Below are 17,314 nucleotides of genomic sequence, written 5' to 3' on the forward strand. Positions count from 1 at the left end.
ATTGACATTATATTAACACAAGTTGTCAACAAACTAAGTACCAATACCCTTCCCTATTTTCAACACACCCAAGGATGTTTCCTAATTTTATTCCATAAAGAAATTAAAGTTATGTTCATATACTAAATTTTGCCTGCTAAGAAGATAGTATGCAGTATGTTTTATTCTCTGATGATAGCATCTTCTTTAATCACTGCCATAAGTGCCATGTGGTACATTAATTACCTATTTCATCTGCTTTGTATTTCCATTTCTGGAACACTACAGCACTACTAAATTAACAATATATCTAGATAAACTATTTTTTAAGTTTTTTTTTTGTTTTTTTTTTGTTTTTTTTTTTTTAGTAATCTCTATACCCAACATGGGGCTTGAACTCACAACCCTGAGATCAAGAGTGATATGCTCTCCCCACTGAGCCAGCCAGGAACCTCTAGATAAGCTATTAATGTTTGTACCATCTAAGCTATGAGATTGCATTCTATTTTTTAAATTAATGTATAAGCATTCAAATTCTTAAAAATATGTATTTACACGTTTTTTAAAAATAACTAGAAACAAAATACTAAATTCTTCTAGATTTCTGGATATGCCATTCCTAAGGCTCTTAGAAATGGCAACCCAGCTTGTTTCTTTGACTTTCTGCACCATGTGTCTGCTTGTTCACTTGTTTATCTGTTGATGATGTGGAATGCTAACCTTTAGGAATGATTTGAATAATTAGAACAAGGATTCTTCCAGGAAATGGACTCTATGGGGGGGGGTCAATATCTTATTGACATTTAGAAAAATAAATTTGCATAGAAGAAAAATATAGTGATTAAACCAACTGTAATCCAATCATACAGGGTTTGATTCTGGAATACTTTTGCATGTATCAATTCTGACTCAATGTACGTACTTCCAAATGTAGAGAGCTTAAATCCTGATTTCTCTTGGTCTGCAACACCTGACACCAACTTTTCCCTGAAACGGGATTCATATATGACTTTTATCAATCACAGACATGAGTCTTCTCCTAGTCATATCTTTCCCACCACCCCAAGTACCATGGTTAAGAATTTGTTTTTGATGTTGCCACTTCAAATTCTCCATCTGTTCCTGCTAATAATTCAACTTTACTTCCTCTAAGATGATTTTTCTTACTTCCAATTTAGATCAGATTCCCTTGCCATACATGATTAGGCTCACAGTACTTTTTTCCCCTTCTGTTCTCCCAGTTCATAATTATATTTGCATGGTGATTTGGAATGCCTGCGTCCCACATTCCATGAGACTGTTTCTGTATTTCATATCATTTTATTGTCAGAGACTGGCAATTAGTAGAAACTCAGAAAGTATTTATTGAATGAATTAGTGAATGAATGAATGAAGTTCAAGCTCAAATCCCATCCTCTCCAAAAAGACATTCCTAACCTCTTCAGCCACAGTGATAAATCCCTCTCTTGAACTTTAGGCACTTATTGATGGTACCACTCATTTATCCCGTGGAATCATAGATCCATAGACTTCTATAGGAGTTTAGAGATAGCAGGCCTTATTTTGTAAATAATGTATGTAATTCATTGAAATAAAATTTTTGCTTTTACTTCTGTGAGTACTGTCATTAGTGCTGGGGAGTTAACCTATGAAGTATTTTGAACAATCTTTGGACTACTCATATGTGTGGAGATTTTTCCGATGTTTCACAGAAATCTACATTCTTAAGATTTTCAAAACAGTTTGGTTCCTGGGCATAAAAGAACAAGCCTATCGATTCTACTAATGATGGTCCCTCATTGTCAGATTATTCTCTTGCACAATCAAAACACAGCCCCTCCTTCAATTACTGCCTTTATGCTGTGGTTTTCAGCTCTTTCATCATCCTGATTCACTCTCCTGTGAGCTGACTCTAGTTTGTCAATGTTATTTTTTTTTAAATATTTTATTTATGTATTTGACAGAAAGAGAGAGAGAGAGCACAAGCAGAGGGGAGCTGGAGAGGGAGAAGCAGGCTCCCCGCTGATCAGGGAGCCCCACACTTGATCCCAGCATCCTGGGATCATGACCTGAGCCAAAGGCAGTTGCTTACTAACTGAGCCACCCAGGCACCCCAGTCAATGTCCTTCTTAAAATAAAATTATTTTTGTAACCAGTAATTTTATTTTTTAAATTATGCTATTCAAATGTCATAAGATAGTGTAAGACTTAAAATTTTTATAAATTTAGAGGTTCCTCTAAGAATAAATTTGTGACAATTCTTCAAACCTTTAAGTTCAAAAAATTTAAAAAGCTAACTTTAAGTAATAGCTATCTTTTTCTGGTAGCCATCAAACCGTTGTTGGAGGATTGCTTAGATTACAAAGCCAATTCTATTCATTATATCTTAAAATTTTCTGGCTTGCTCTGACCACTTGCTATTTGAACTTCAAAAGGATTTGAACAAATAAGTAACAAAATACCATGCTTCTTTTGGTGTGAGGAAAAAGTTTAGTCCTATGGCTATTACCTGCTAGGAACTAAACGAAATGTTTAATAATAATAATCAGCACTTTCCTGGGCTCAACAAATTGTTTTGATGTGGTTGGTACCAGCGTCTGATGAGAGTATTAGCCTTCATTTAAAAAACGATCACTGGGACGCCTGGGTGGCTCAGATGGTTAAGCATCTGCCTTGGACTCAGGTCATGATCCCAGGGTCCCAGGATTGAGCCCTGTGTTGGGCTCCCTGCTCAGTACAGAGACTGCTTCTCCTTCTCCCTCTGCCATTCCTTCCTCTTGTGCTCTCTGGCTCTATCTCTCTGTCAAATAAATAAATAATAAGATCTTAAGAAATAACAATAATAGGGGTGCCTGGGTGGCTCAGTGGGTTAAAGCCTCTACCTTTGGCTCAGGTCATGATCCCAAGGTCCTGGAATTGAGTCCTGCGTTGGGCTCTCTGCTCAGCAGGGAGCCTGCTTCCTCCTCTCTCTCTGCCTGCCTCTCTGGTTACTTGTGATGTCCGTCAAATCAATCAATCAATCAATCAATCAATCAATCTTAAAAAAAAACCCAATAATAAAGTAAAATAAATAAAAAGTGATCTTTAGTTTGAGTTGGTATTACAAACATTACTAAATTGCTAATAATATAATATCCTTCATTATCAGGCAAGAATTGTCCTTTTCAGTCCTCTACATATAATTTATCATCCATGCCAAGAATGTTACAAGAAATTGTAAAGTAGCTTAATCGTTCAGTCTCAAAAGAAGGCAATGAATGCTACGGAAGAAAAAGTTAACAAATAAAATAGAATTATATAGAAATAAGTTAGAAGATGTAAGGAGGGCTTGGGCTCCTCTACTCTGAAATAGTTTTACTATCTGACACATAGTTATGACCATTAAATGTTTGCTAAATGAATAAAAATGTTCAAGCACTAGGGATAATTCTACAGTGGGGACAACAAATTATAAGAAGGTAGTTGGCTTAACCAGAATATTTTGTAACTTATTTTCAATTTCAATTTCTGTATTTTTAAATTTTTTACTGTATTTTTTAACTTTTTTTATTGTATTTTAAATTTCAATATTTTTGAGAACTCAGTATGAGTTCAACATAGCATTATAGTCATTAAAAATACTCAAACAGTTTTTGTTTTTTAAGATTTTATTTATTTATTTGACAGAGAGAGATACAGTGAGAGAGGGAACACAAGCAGGGAGAGTGGAGAGGGAGAAGAAGGCTTCCCACCAAGCAGGGAGCCAGGCGTGGGGCTCGATCCCAGGACCCTAGGATCATGACCGGAGCCGAAGGCATGCACTTAATGACTAAGCCACCCAGGCGCCCCAAAATATTCAAATAGTTTAAGCATTGTGTAATTCAGTCTCCTATTATCCAAATTTATATATTATAAATTACTTATTTCTTTCCCTTTCTTTTTCTTTCTTTCTCTTTCCCTTTCTGTCTCTCCCTTTCTCCCTCCCTCTCTCTCTTTTCCTTCCTTCCTCCTTCCTTCCTTCCTTCCTTTCTCTCTCTCTTCCCTCCTCCCTCCTCCTTCCCTCCCTCCTTTCCTTCCTTCTTTCCATGAAAAATTCACTTGGGATATTTAGGTAATAGTATTTTAAAGTAGCCAGTAAATGAGCTATTGCACCTGGATAGAGATGGCCATACAACATGTTAAAGAAACAGAATAAACAAAAGAACCTTTGGAATGCATCTGGTTGTTCAAAACTAGGAAGTTTTTTTTGTTGTTGTTTTTTGCTGTGGGTTTTTTTTTTTTTAATGACTCTAAGAAACTCAAATTCCTCTTTAAGCATTTTGTTGGTACCTTTCCTACAAAAATTACCCAGATTACTTCTTGACTTCTACTTTGAGAGCACAGGAAGTCTTGCTGTACAATATTAGGTAACTCAGTAGCTCTGAAGCTTACAGGTACTTCTTTATCTGAACAGTATATCCTAACTACTGTATGTAATTTCTACATAGCTTGTTCATTGAACCTATTCCATCCCTGGATTACATTATATATATATTCTTTATATAAACTTTTTTTTTAAAGACTTTATTTATTTATATGACAGACGGAGATCACAAGTAGGCAGAGAGACAGGCGGAGAGAGAGAGAAGGGAAGCAGGCTCTCCGCGGAGCAGAGAGCCCGATGCGGGGCTAGATCCCAGGACCCGGGGATCATGACCTGAGCTGAAGGCAGAGGCTTTAACCCACTGAGCCACCCAGGTGCCCTTATATAAACTTTCTAAGAAAAGGCATTCAAGGCACATTTTTATATATTATATAATATATAATATATAGATAGATATATCCTGTAAGCAATAATTGAAGTTTGAAAAATATTATCACACTTGTAACTTTCATATTTGTAAAAGCATATGTTAATTTGAAATTATTTTTGGAAGATCTGTCATAAACCAAATAAGTACATGAAACAATCTAGGACAACTTACAAAAATTTTCTTCAAAAAGAAGGTAGGTGTTTATGCTCAGGGTCCAGTTTGTTACCAGTGAAAGCCCAGAAACAGCTAGGAAGCCTACTCCACTCCACTTTATTATGATAAGAACTGTTTGAGCATCTTAGGCATCTTATTAATTGAGGTGATCACTATAACTTCCAAAGTCATTTTAGATTAAATACAAAAATTCTACACTAAAGTAAAGCTGCTGACTTGAGGTAAGTCTGATAAATAACTTTGAAAATCTCCATCAATTTATTATTTTTTCAATTTTTCTGCTATGTACTGTTTTAGGCACTGAAGTAGAAAAATGAATACAATATAAAATTCTTGCCCTGAGGGAGTTCACATTTTAGTGAGGGGTGTCTTTTTTTTTCTCTTTTTTGCAGGTATTTAATATGTGGTTTTCATATACAGTTAGGGAAACAGTATGTTATAGGACCCAAAGAAAAAAAGAAACATTACTTGAAAGACTTTGGAAGTGGGTTTGTCTTGACTGTACTATGAATTGTTTGTTGAATTAAATTAGTGTTTCAGAAGTATCTATTTAATTCCATATTGTTGACACTACAGTGAAAGCAGCGAAACTTGTCAGCAGATGATTAAGTTTTATGGTTGATGTCCACACTTTTGTAGCTTGGGAACAATATCAAGTTTCTGGGAAAAACATCCTTCCTCTCTCCCCACCCTCCCTCTATCATTTCATCAGGGGCTCGCTCAATCTATTGGTGTTAGGTGTGTTCTTCAAATAAAGGTGTATCACAATTCTTCTTTTTTCATTTTTTACTTAACATGAGAAGAGTTACTGCAATTTTTCAGTTGGTTTTTTTTTTCTTTCCTCCTGGACAGGAAGTTTTTAAATTGTTGGTTTATTATACATTTCATTCGGGAAAGTCTGCACTTGATGGCTACTTTTTCCATTCCCAGGACCACAAGTTAGTGTTATTAGTTCTGGGTGAGTGGAACACCCTTTACAAGCAGCTGCAGGAGGTATGCATGTTTCTAGATTACTGACTTCCACCGACTAGTCGTTTAGGAAAGCTACACTGTTCCCACGGAAGTTAACTATTCAATCAGACAGGCTTGAAATCTTAAGGCCGAAGTGGGGGAAAAATTGGATAGTTATGGGTTGGGTTACTGCTTGAGGAAGGCAGGCGGGAGTTAATGAATGGATAGAGTGTCAAAATGGGACTTTATTAAACGACTCATTAAAACTGCACGAAAAACGAAAACGAATCTCTCCTGGTTCCAGAGGACTAAAAACAAACAAACAAACAAAACCCTTCAAAAACCCAACTCCAAACAAAATTTAGGAAATATAGGAGGAATAAATTCAGTCTGGTTGCCTGGAAGACCACCTCTCCTGTCGCGTCCAGCCTGAACGTGGGCACAGGTGTGACAATTTTGCTAAAACATTTTCCAAAACTACCTTTCCACGAGAGAAGGTGCGCCCAAGAACTTCGGGGTGGAAAGCACGTCACGCAGCCGAAGGTCCACCCTCCCTCGCTAACCTTTCCGCCTTTCCCACCCCGCCACTCCCTCTCCGCTGCAGCCTCCAGCCAGGGGGCGTTTGTTTACGTGACGTCAGCCGTAGTAAGCAGTCCCCGCCCCCGTTTCCCTCTGGCCGCCTCGTTTCCCGCGCCGCGGCGCTTCTCCCCTTAAAAGGACAATAGAGGCCCCGGGAGCGCGCGCGGCCGCCGGGCCCTCTCCCCTCCCAGCCCTCGACGCGCGCGCGCCCGTATGCAAATAAGTTCGATTCAGGAGAATTTTGTACCGGGAGACGCGCGTGCGCAGAGGGAAAGCGGAATCTACACCTTCCCGGCCAGCCGTAGCAACTGCAGAACTGCAGGAGACAATCTTTCTAGACAAGGCAGTTGAGGAGGAGGGAGCGATCGGAGGGGAGGGTTGGCTTGGCGTGCACTCCGCACCTCGGGAACGTTATTGCGCGTGGAACGGCTGCCTTTGGAAGGTGAGTGACTCTAACCATTACTCTGGTGCAAAACTGTCTCACGAGGCTTTGATTTCAGAGTGGGTTTTTTTTTCCTCTTTTCACCTCCCCCACCTCCCCCGGTCCTTCCACACAAATACGCACACACAGGCGCACGCACAGGAAGTTTTGTCTTGGAGATGGCATTGCTGGGAGCAGTGTTCTCGTGATCTTCAAGCCCCGGGTTCTTTTGTATACACATGTTTAGTGTGTCTTTTTTAATTGGGGAGGGTACTGGAGGCAAACCGAAAGTCTCTGGGTGGGGGAAGTGAGTGGAGGCTGCAGACGACTGAGGAGTCGCCGGAGTTGAGGGATCCACGTTGAAGGTGACAATGACTTTACTCAGCCGTAGTGTTTTGTGGCGGAAAGGAGCTGGTGGCTGGAAGGCCGGAGAGAAAAACGACTTGCTGGCAACTGCTGAGGGGCCCCGGGCTGGTGCATCCGCGTGGGCGCGCGCCCCGGGAGTGGTCGGGCGCCGCGGTTGAACCTCGTGGTTTAGTTTCGTTGCAGCCCCCGGCGCGTGTTTGAGAAGGGTGGACAATAAACGCCATTCGCTCGGAAACTTAAGTTGCCGTCTGCTTGCGAGCTGGAGGGCGTGAGGGGGTTTAAATCGGCCTTTTGGGTCAGCGCCCGGTGGCTGGAGTGCACGCGGCGTGGCGTTGTTTGCCGAACTCCGGAGGGATGCGGATGCGACAATGAGAGCAACACGCGGCCGCTTGAAGCAGCCCGGCTCCCCAACGCCTCTTCCCCCCGGACCGCGCCCAGGCAGCGCTGGGGGCCCATGTGTCTGTGGAGCCTCAAGTTTTGTTCGCAATTTATTCACCTGTAGCGTAGATGTGGGCGCCACGGCGAGGGCTTTCTGGGGCAGCCGTGTGCGGCTTAAGATGGCTAGTCTGAGCCAAGTTGACTTGGGGATGGAGGCAGCGGCGTTGTGTGCGCCGAAAGAGTGAGGGAACTCCGGAGGGCACTGCTTTTTGTGCTGAACATGACAGACCACGTGCTTGGGGCTGCGACCCCAGTTTTCGCCGGAGGTCGGTGTGAGTGTCCGGCTCCGGGCCGGCAGTGAGATGCGGGTGCTGTCGGGGCCGGCCGGCCGGCCGGCAGGACAATGTGATTTGCTGATGATGGCGTCTTGCCAGTTTAAAAAGCAGAGTGAAAGTCGCCAACTCTCCGCTAGTGCGGGGCGGGTAATCGGGCGTTTCTCATTAAGGACACTGAAAAACTTTGATTAAATGGGCTTGCTGCTGAGGGGAGGACGGGGGTACAGGCTCCGAGCTCTCGGGGCGCGGGGTCCGGACCCTAACCCGTGGTGATCGTCAAGTGTGTCTCGCCTCTGAGAAACAATTCGACATCCCTGATGCTGCACGTAGGCAGCGCCCGGCTGGACAGAAAACAAAGGGCTGCATGTGCCCGTGCGGGCCCCGCCGGCGCTGGGGCGGCCGCCGGGCGGAGGGCCGTGCGGGCCCGGCCCCCCGAACTTTGGGCGAGTTTCGAGAGGGGCTTTTGTCCCTCAGCTCCTCGCGGGGAAACTTTGGCGGCGCTGCTGGCGTGAGGTGCCATGCTGTTGCGCGGGGAGGCGGCGTGGTCCGCGCTCCGGGCGGGCAGGGAGGCGGCGGTCTCGGGGCCCCGGCGCTTCAGCACGGGCGCCGAGTGCCGCGACCGCCGAGGGGCCGGGAGAGCGTGGCCCCGAGTTCTTGGCCCGTTACCCGTGGCCCGGAGTCTGTCTGGGAGGTCTGTGGATTCGCCTTTGAAGTCGAACTGTTGCCATGTTTGAATTACGTCAGGGCAAAGCCATGAGGAGGAACAAGCCCCGGCAGCGCGGCGTGCGGGAGGCGCGGCCTGCGGGAGGCGCCGGGCGGGCGGGCGTGCGTGGGGGCCCGTTGTTCCGGCGCAGGTGAGGGAGGAGGCGGCAAGGGACGCAGGTCACCTCCTGCCGCCCTCGCCCCAGCGAGCAGCTTTCCGCAGGAACTTTCTTCCCGACCCAAGTTGTTCTATTTACCAACAAACCCACCGGGGAGCGTTTCTATTTGCTGCCCCGGTGCCTCTCTCTCGGCCGTCACCGCGTGCCCGAGGGGAAAGCGCGTTTGGAGGGGTGCCGAGGGCCGCAGGAGGACTGGGGAGGCATCTTGCTGCTTTCTGGGAAGCGGGTGCGTGCGGCGAGCACCCCAACCCCCCGCAGTCGAGTCGTGGCCCGCACGTTGAGGGCGCCCAGTCCCGACGACACCCGAAAAAACCACCGTGGGGAAGTTTCGGGGCTCCCCGTTGTCCTACAAAGGGAAGTGAGGACTGTGGCTGAATTGTGCGTGCCGCTGTTTTCTTTGTGTGTTTACGTGTGGGAGGGGGCTCCGGGAGGGGCGAGGTTTGTTTTGGTTGCGGGTGGGGTTGGTTTCTTGGGGTGGCAGGGCGGTGCAGTTTGTTCTCGGAACTAGACCTAGTAGGTTTCTTTGTTTTTATTTTCTTCGTCTAACCTTGGCTAACTACAGACACTGGGAAGACTAGGAACTACTGATTACGCCAATACTGACCCTGTGTGAGGCAGTTTTACCCTAGCAGTACTCCCCCAGTTCTCACGCCTCAACGTAGTCCTGAGGAAGGTTTAAATAAAACCTTATTCTTCTAGTAATTAAGAATATGAATTTGACCTTGTCATTAAAAGTACCTTGAAAGCACCTGTTTTTGAACTGGAGTTTGCTAGACTTGGAAAGCCTTTTAATAATGTAGGTCGCAAAATCGAACACGTTTATTTAGGTGGTCAGTCTAAATTAAATTAAAGTCTAGGAGTTTGTTTCTGATGGAATTGGAGAAAAGCCTGATGGCATTTAAAGTATTTATATAACGATTTGGGGAAGGGGGAAAATCTCTCAGCCCTGAAGGTATGCGTGGCTCAATGTTTGGTGATTGTTCATTGTGTTATCTTAGGATGACCTTGAAGAAGCCAGCTCCTGGCGAGTTGGGCCTTTGGAGATTTTATATGGGGGTTGGGGAGGAAGCTGCTAAGGGGGTTGACAGGGTAAAAGGCTATAGCTATCCCTGCTAGCTGCTTCCTAGTTCCTTTGAACTGGGGTTGACCTTTTGGTTACCCCTCTTAGATTTTCTTTTGGAGCCAACTTTTTTTTTGTTATGTGGCCCCAGGCATAGCTCAAAAATTATGCTGGTTTGACACATGGATGCTTCTTTGGTATTTGGGGTTTGCCTGAAGTCTAGACAACCGATAAGCAGCACCGGATCTGCAGCTTCTTTCCTGATTTCTCCCACATTTGGATAATGTTTAAGGGTTAGGATCTAAAAGTGGTTGTTACCAAAAAATAATCTCCTTAGGTGCCACGCCCAAACAAAAAAACTACAAATTGCTCTTTTCATTGTTCTGATATTAAATAGACCTGTTTCTCCCAGGTTTTGGTTGACCAAAGTACAAATACTTAAGGGCAGCCAATTAAGTAACAATACATTTCTGAAGTGGGTGGAAGGAACATGTCAAGAAAATGAAAAACTTTGTATTTAATAACTTTATGAGTTTCTTTTGTGCAGTATTTCTTTGGGCTATTATTTAAAATGTGTAAGAGATGTTTTTTAAGTACACTAAGATTCTTTGACTTATCTTCATTAGTATTTTATACCTGGAATATAGCTAGAATTTCAGTGTTCTTGGAGATTTCAAGTACAATAGAGCTTAATAGTTTCTGTTTTAAGTATCCCATCATATGTACAGCAGGAGATTTGATTTATCAAGGTGAATGAATGGAGAGTAGGAAAGACCGCCTTCCTTTTTGCATTACTTTTTTCAGGAGTTTGGAAATGAAAAGTTCAATAGGTTGTGTATTCTGGAACCTTGGTGGGCAGCAGGCCTCAAAACTGTTGTCCCACAGTATTCTTAACTGGATGATCAGTTTATTTTCCCACTTGTAATCAGGGCCTGGAAAAACCTGGCTCATGGGGCTCAGACTCCTGCAGATTTATGTCAGAAAAGCAATTTGAGAATGATTTTCTATGTAAAATCAGTTTTTCATTGGGGAAAGCTTAAGCTTATTTGAAATCTAAACCAACTGTGTGCTGTGATGAGGACAAATTAATTTAACATGCTAACACATAGTAGGTTGTTTTAAAAATGCAACATTTTTTTTCCACTTAAAGGGAATGTAATTGGCTGAGAAAGAAGGGAACCCATTTGTTGAGGCATTAGATTTGTTGTTTGGAAGTCTCACGTTAAAATGCCTAGGTTTCAAAGCTGTGATCGTGTTAAATAAGTCACTTGGTTGTCCAATTTTCTCCTCTGCAAAACAGTAATAATAATACCTACTACTTCACAAGGCTGTAAATTATTAAGAAAGTGATATGCTTAGTAAATACTGACTGTTCTCACATATTTGGGAAGTAGACATTTTACAGGAGACAAAACTGAGGCCTGGGGCCAGTTACATTGCTGGAGGAAATAATTCAGTAAATGTTGAGTAGAAGGTATGAGTGTCTTTGGCCCTTTCCCCTACTTTCAGAAACTGGTTCTGGGAAGACACTGTCTTCTACACCAGGTTGCCTGTCCAATTTTGATGAACCATTTTACAGCAAAAACTTGTGGAAATCGAGAAAACGCCATTCTCTTCCTTATTTCTCTTGTCCACAATTGTCTTGGATTTTCCACATTTAGTTTTGACTCTGGGAGGTTACAAATTGGAAACGTTTCATTGTCTTTTGGCTCTTCAGTTTCTCTTTTAATTGAGTCTGTAACTAAGGTTTTCTGTATTATGGAAATGATCTGGAAATGCATCTAGTCTAAGAGAAGGCAGTTTGTTTTCAAGGAAGGTTTTCTTTTTGCACCAGAAGTATGAGAGTTGCAACTGAACTAAAATAATTCATTTCTAGCTTTATATTGAGTTGTTTCCACCTATTACATAAGTTTGATTTGTCTTAATGTAATTTTAACTTGGTTCTTGTTAATATATGCTGAGTTTAAATAGCTCTCGTTTTGAGATTTCATTTTGTTCCACACTATTCCCCTAACTTTTCCTTTCTCCCCACATGCCTGCTTCAAATAAGCAAAAAATATTTTTCTGATTGTTGCAAAAGCATTGAATTATTTTCTATTAGTCTTTTCTAATTAAAGTGATTCACTTGGTTTACATTCCCTGGAAATCTTTGAACCTTTTTTCTACAAAAGTCTACAGACTAAATGTTAAAAATAACTCCATTCAAAGTATCAGTTTTTCAATACACCTCTTTATTGTGGACCCCATTTCCCATTCTGTGCGCTGTTTAGATCTGTTTTTGCCTATCCTACTCCTCAGGCATTAGTAAATTCTGCGTGTGTCTGTGTATCATGTACAGGTAGCACCTGGTTGTAATACAAGACTTAAGGTCTTGCTCTCCAACAGTTTACAATTGAGAGGAGGAAGTAATAGAGCAAACAAGTGTGTAAAAATCCTGTGTCAGGTATTACAATACAGGTATAGACAGCTTTCATTGGGGAAAAAAAAATCATTTCCCGAGTTAAGAGGATGGAGGTAAAACCATCCCAATACAGAGATAACAACCTGGGTAGAGATGTGGCTGTTATTAAAGTTGGTTTGACACTCCTGGATATCAGGATTCCAAGTTGGGAGCAGCTGGTAAGCAGGACCAGATCCTGAAAAAGCTTTGCATTTCTTGCCAGGGAGTTTAGATATTATCCTGAAGTGCGTATTGATACCTTGAAAGAGATGATTAATATTTGAGCTTTAGGAGGGGACCACCTGTTTTAAGGTTCTAAGGAAATCAGTTACAAGGCTCCAGCACCATAATGAGGAACAAATAGGCAGTGAGGACAGAAGGGACATGAACCAGAGAAGTGAAGGCAGAAATAGAATCTTTCAGGACTTCATAGTAGAAACATGTTGGGGGCCATGCAGAGCCTGAGAAGGGAGAGCCCGGTTGACTTCCAGATTTTTTATGTGACTATATAGGTGATAACTAAGGTTGGTGATTACCAGAAGAACATGTTCGGAAGAGATTATAGAATTAGTTTAGAGTATTTAAAAGTTAGGACTTTCCAGCCCTTGTGTTGATGCTTTATAGGTACCATTCAGAAATGGAAGGGTCAGAGAGCTCAAGAAATTTTCTGAGGTTTGGGTCAGACCAGGTATATGATACCATATCCCATTTCTTAACATTTTTCATAAGTTTGGGAACACAACAGCTTCACAGAAGAGAATATGGTTCAATTTCATGACCTTAAAATCTCCCTGAAATGACCAGATTCCTCTTTTCCCACAAACCTGGGCTTAAAAGAAAACTGTCAGAAATCAGGATTCTGTCTTATCTGTTGGATATGTCCTGGGATAGATAGAGTTTATATTTCTGTAATATGCAAGTCTTATAAATTTAAGGAAATAAATGGTATACAGACACTGGTATTTTCATACTCTTGCTTCACCATCATCCCTGGAAAGTAGAAATAAGATTTCACTCTAATATTGCAGAGGGTCAAATAAAGTTAGAAGTGACTTCCTATTCAGTTATAAAGAGAAAAGCAGAAATAGACTCCAACTTGACTATTACAGTGTCTTTTTTTTTTTTTTTTTTTAGCAGACTCAACGGTAATTACATTTCTTAAATGATGATAATCACCCCTTAGAAGCAGATAAATCCTATCTCCCTAACCTTTATAATTTTCTCATCCACTGGAGTCAGTCCTAATCTAGAATTGGGATACCCAGTGTTTTTTCACACTGTTAAAAATGGGAGGACCTAGTATTTTTTTTTTTTTATACTATCTAAAACTCAGAGACCTGGATTTTTGATTTTTATTTTTAACTTAGGCTATTTCAGTTGAAGACTTTTATTTCTGAGTTTGACCTCTTTCCTGTAGGATGAGTTCTAGGTTCTTCTGCTAAGTGTGAATTCCACAGGCAACCATAATAAATATTTTACACATAATTCAGAGACATGTGGGAAGAAGCCATTGGCAAAGAAGTGGGGTCCACACCCCTTCCTCATTTTTTTTTTCAGCAAAGTTAAAATTTGTCCCTTAGAAGTGAACAGGTAAAGTAAATTCAAAATTTTTGGTGTTACAATATGGATTGGTAACAAGGAGGTAAGAGGGAATAATGTTCAGTGGCTCCATGGCTTTCCTTAATCAAGGCTGATGAAACAGGTCTCATTGTGGGGGAACATTACAACCAAGTGGCCTGGCAGCATGAGAACACAAAACACTCTTAGTCCTGTTTGACTCTGAAGTGTTGCTCCAGTTACACTGTTAGTGTTTACTGGATCCTGTACTTACAGGTGATTAAAGATAGCATACCACTGACTAAAAATGGTGTTGAGGGTGACATTAACAATTAATTACAGCAACTAAAGGTTGCTCATAACTTTTGATCATGGATATTTTTTCAGTGTTTATATCTCTTCCTTTTCCATCATCCTGTCATTTTAAAGTTCAACTCTAAAGAAATGCCATCTCCTTCACTTCAAAGTTGTCTTTGGTTGCTTGGTTCCCTTTGTCTTTATTAAACGCTGCTTCCTTCCCGCTTTACAAATTTTTTGCTTGTCTCTTCTCTGCAGCTTCCTTCCCATCCTGCTTCATGTCTGTTCTGTACTCTCTCTGCTATGGAGTGTATTTCCTAATGTGTATCTCTCCATCTTGTGCCTTTGAGAAAGTTTGTTTAAGCTCTCTGGGCTCGGGCTCTCTCAGATCCCTCTTTAGTTAAGTCAAGGTGTGCGATGATAACTAAGGTTTTGGGGGCGTGGTGCTAGAAAGAGGAAAGTGAAAGTAAGCTTCCTTCATCCTTGCTCCCCTCAGAGGCACTAGTTATTAGTTTTTCGAAAATGATTTTAAAAAGCCAGTTAAGGGCGCCTGGGTGGCTCAGTGGGTTAATGCCACTGTCTTCGGCTTGGGTCCTGGTCTCGGGGTCCTGGGATCGAGTCCCGCATTGGGCTCTCTGCTCAGCTAGGAGCCTGCTTCCTCCTCTCTCTCTCTGCCTGCCTCTCTGCCTACTTGTGATTTCTCTCTGTCAAATAAATAAATAAAATCTTTAAAAAAATTAAAAAAAAATAAAAAGCCAGTTAAGGTCCCATTTTAAAAACACACAATGGGATTGTACTGTGTAACTGTTACTCAGTTTGTTTATTTTACAGAACAAGGTATCTTGGATAGTTCCCCCACTGTACATGTCACAAATCTGCATTCTTTTTAGGGGCTAGAACTGTATTCTGTAGTATGAAGACATCATAATTTAACCAATCTAAGAATCCACGGACATTTAGGATGTTTCTAGTGTCTTTGTTTTTGTTTTGTTTTGTTTATAGGTCTGTGTCCATTGGTTTTTAATAAAAGTGATGATTAGAAGCTATAGAATTTTGGTCTGTTGGAAATGAAAAACACTTTAGGAATACTTTTTTTTGGGAGGTTGCATTTGTAATTATAATTACGTGTTGCAGTTGTAATTATAATCAGAATTTCATCACCCAAAGTGGCATGGACAAATTGTAACATTAACTATAAAGCTGATTTATCACCTTGGTATACATACTTTTAGTTTTCTTTCCAGTCCCTCCAGTGGCATTTTGTAGTTTTGAAAGGTATTTTTGGAAATTAAAAAAAAACCCTTTACTTCCTAAAAGGAATCTAGAAAGTGGAATTGGGGAAGTTATATTTAGAGGAACTATTGGTGTCCTTCAAAGTGTACCCAAAAAAGTGATCTTATTAGATGTTGCATTTATCATAAGAAGATAAATCTCTTTTCCTAAATGTTAAATTAATACCCTTGCAAGGGATAAAAGACAAGAATACTCTGTAGAATTAAGTTCTTCACCTCACTGTCTCCAATTCCATATTAAAAAGCATACTAAAAGCTTTGAAATTTGCATTTCACTATTCTTCATACTGTTTCCTGATTAAAGTCAAGTTTAAAATGAGTTTAGTATTGTTAAAAGACCCTCTCTTTAAGGCTTGAATTATTTATCAGAAAACTTTTTCTTAAATAGCATCCCTTCAGTATTAGCTATTGCTGTAAAGCTTCCTTTTCTTTCCCATTTATATTATGTTGGACTCTGTACTTACCTTCTGCATGTTGAATTAAGTATAAAATACGGGGGCACCTGGGTGGCTCAGTGGTTTAAGCCTCTGCCTTCGGCTCAGGTCATGATCCCAGGGTGCTGGGATCGAGTCCCGCATCGGGCTCTCTGCTTGGCGGGGAGCCTGCTTCCTCCTCTCTCTCTCTCTCTCTCTGCTTGCCTCTCTGCCTACTTGTGATCTCTCTCTGTCAAATAAATAAATAAAATCTTTAAAAAAAAAAAAAGTATAAAATACGTACCATCCCTGCTCTTTGGCTTTGTAATCTTGTTAGATTAGATTATAATTGGTCCTTTTGATGGGGCTCCAGGCTGACTCAGTCAGTTGGTTGAGTATTGGACTCTTGATCTCCAGGTTGAGTTTGGGCCCCAATAGGGCACAGAGATTACTTGATAAATAAATAAAGAATAGAATTGGTCCTTTTGTATCCTTGACATACAGCATTGACCCCACCCTTTCCTTGTGTTAACACTAAGGTTGCATTCCCCATCTTTTAATTAAGTTGATCATTAGATTTATATGAATTGTGCAGCTTTAAAGTGGAAAAAACCCCCAGAAATTAATCAGATGTTTAGAATTAATTGTTGCATTTTTTAAAAATTCACTTTTTGTTGTCTGTGATATTTTGCCTATATAGTTACACTTATTTCTCTTATGGTTTTTGCTGACTTAATTGTTAACTTTAATCTTTTTAACTTTGGGAGATTGAATTAAGTTGGACAGAACAATAAAAATTTGTGGCTGTTTGGCTGAAAGCAGCCAAAGAAATAATGTTAATGAAAGTGCCTTATAAAACATGAGATGCTGTATAAACAACAACTTTAAAAAAAAAAAACCACAACAACTTGTTAAAAAAGTTTAATCACATTTATTGAGTACCTATTAAGTGACGGGGCTTATTTAAAGGCTGAGGTTACAAAGATATACAAAGACAGAATTCCTAACCCAGTCTGTTCTCATTTTTAAAACAAGCTTTTTGAGATATAATTCACACACCGTAAAATTCACTCTTTAAAAGTGAACAAGTCAGTGGTTTTTAGTATGTTTACAGAGTTCTGCAACCATCACCACTGTTCTAATTTTAGAAGACAAATGGCAGCTTTTAATAAGCATTTTAAGTCTTTTCCTGATTTTTGGCTTTATCCCAGAGCTTAATTTTCTTCTGCTTTCCCCACACACTTAAGAGCAAGATTGTATGGTGTCCACTCTTCTTCTGTAATTATTCATCAATTAGGAAGCAGATGGTATTAGCTTCCGTCTGTGAAAACAGTGTGGAATGATGTGACTCCTGTGAGAATAGATGCAAAAGTCACAAATAGTTTAATAGCTTACAGTATCATTTGAACAAATAAAATA

General features: G+C 41.0%; 1 protein-coding gene across 5 annotated transcripts in view; it reads left to right on the forward strand.

The window, feature by feature from the left end:
- SINHCAF (SIN3-HDAC complex associated factor) overlaps positions 1-17,314 on the forward strand; it is a 53,017-nt gene that overhangs the window by 12,543 nt on the left and 23,160 nt on the right. Inside the window, exon 1 of one of the 5 annotated variants that reach the window (XM_046012725.1) lies at positions 6,742-6,897. The exons of 1 other annotated variant lie outside the window; for it this stretch is intronic. The gene's annotated coding sequence lies outside the window, so the exon portion shown is untranslated. 3 more of the 5 variants (XM_046012728.1, XM_046012729.1, XM_046012727.1) reach the window with 3 other exon arrangements.

This window comes from Meles meles, chromosome 7 (genome assembly GCF_922984935.1).
Source record: "Meles meles chromosome 7, mMelMel3.1 paternal haplotype, whole genome shotgun sequence".
NCBI classification, from domain to species: domain Eukaryota; kingdom Metazoa; phylum Chordata; class Mammalia; order Carnivora; family Mustelidae; genus Meles; species Meles meles.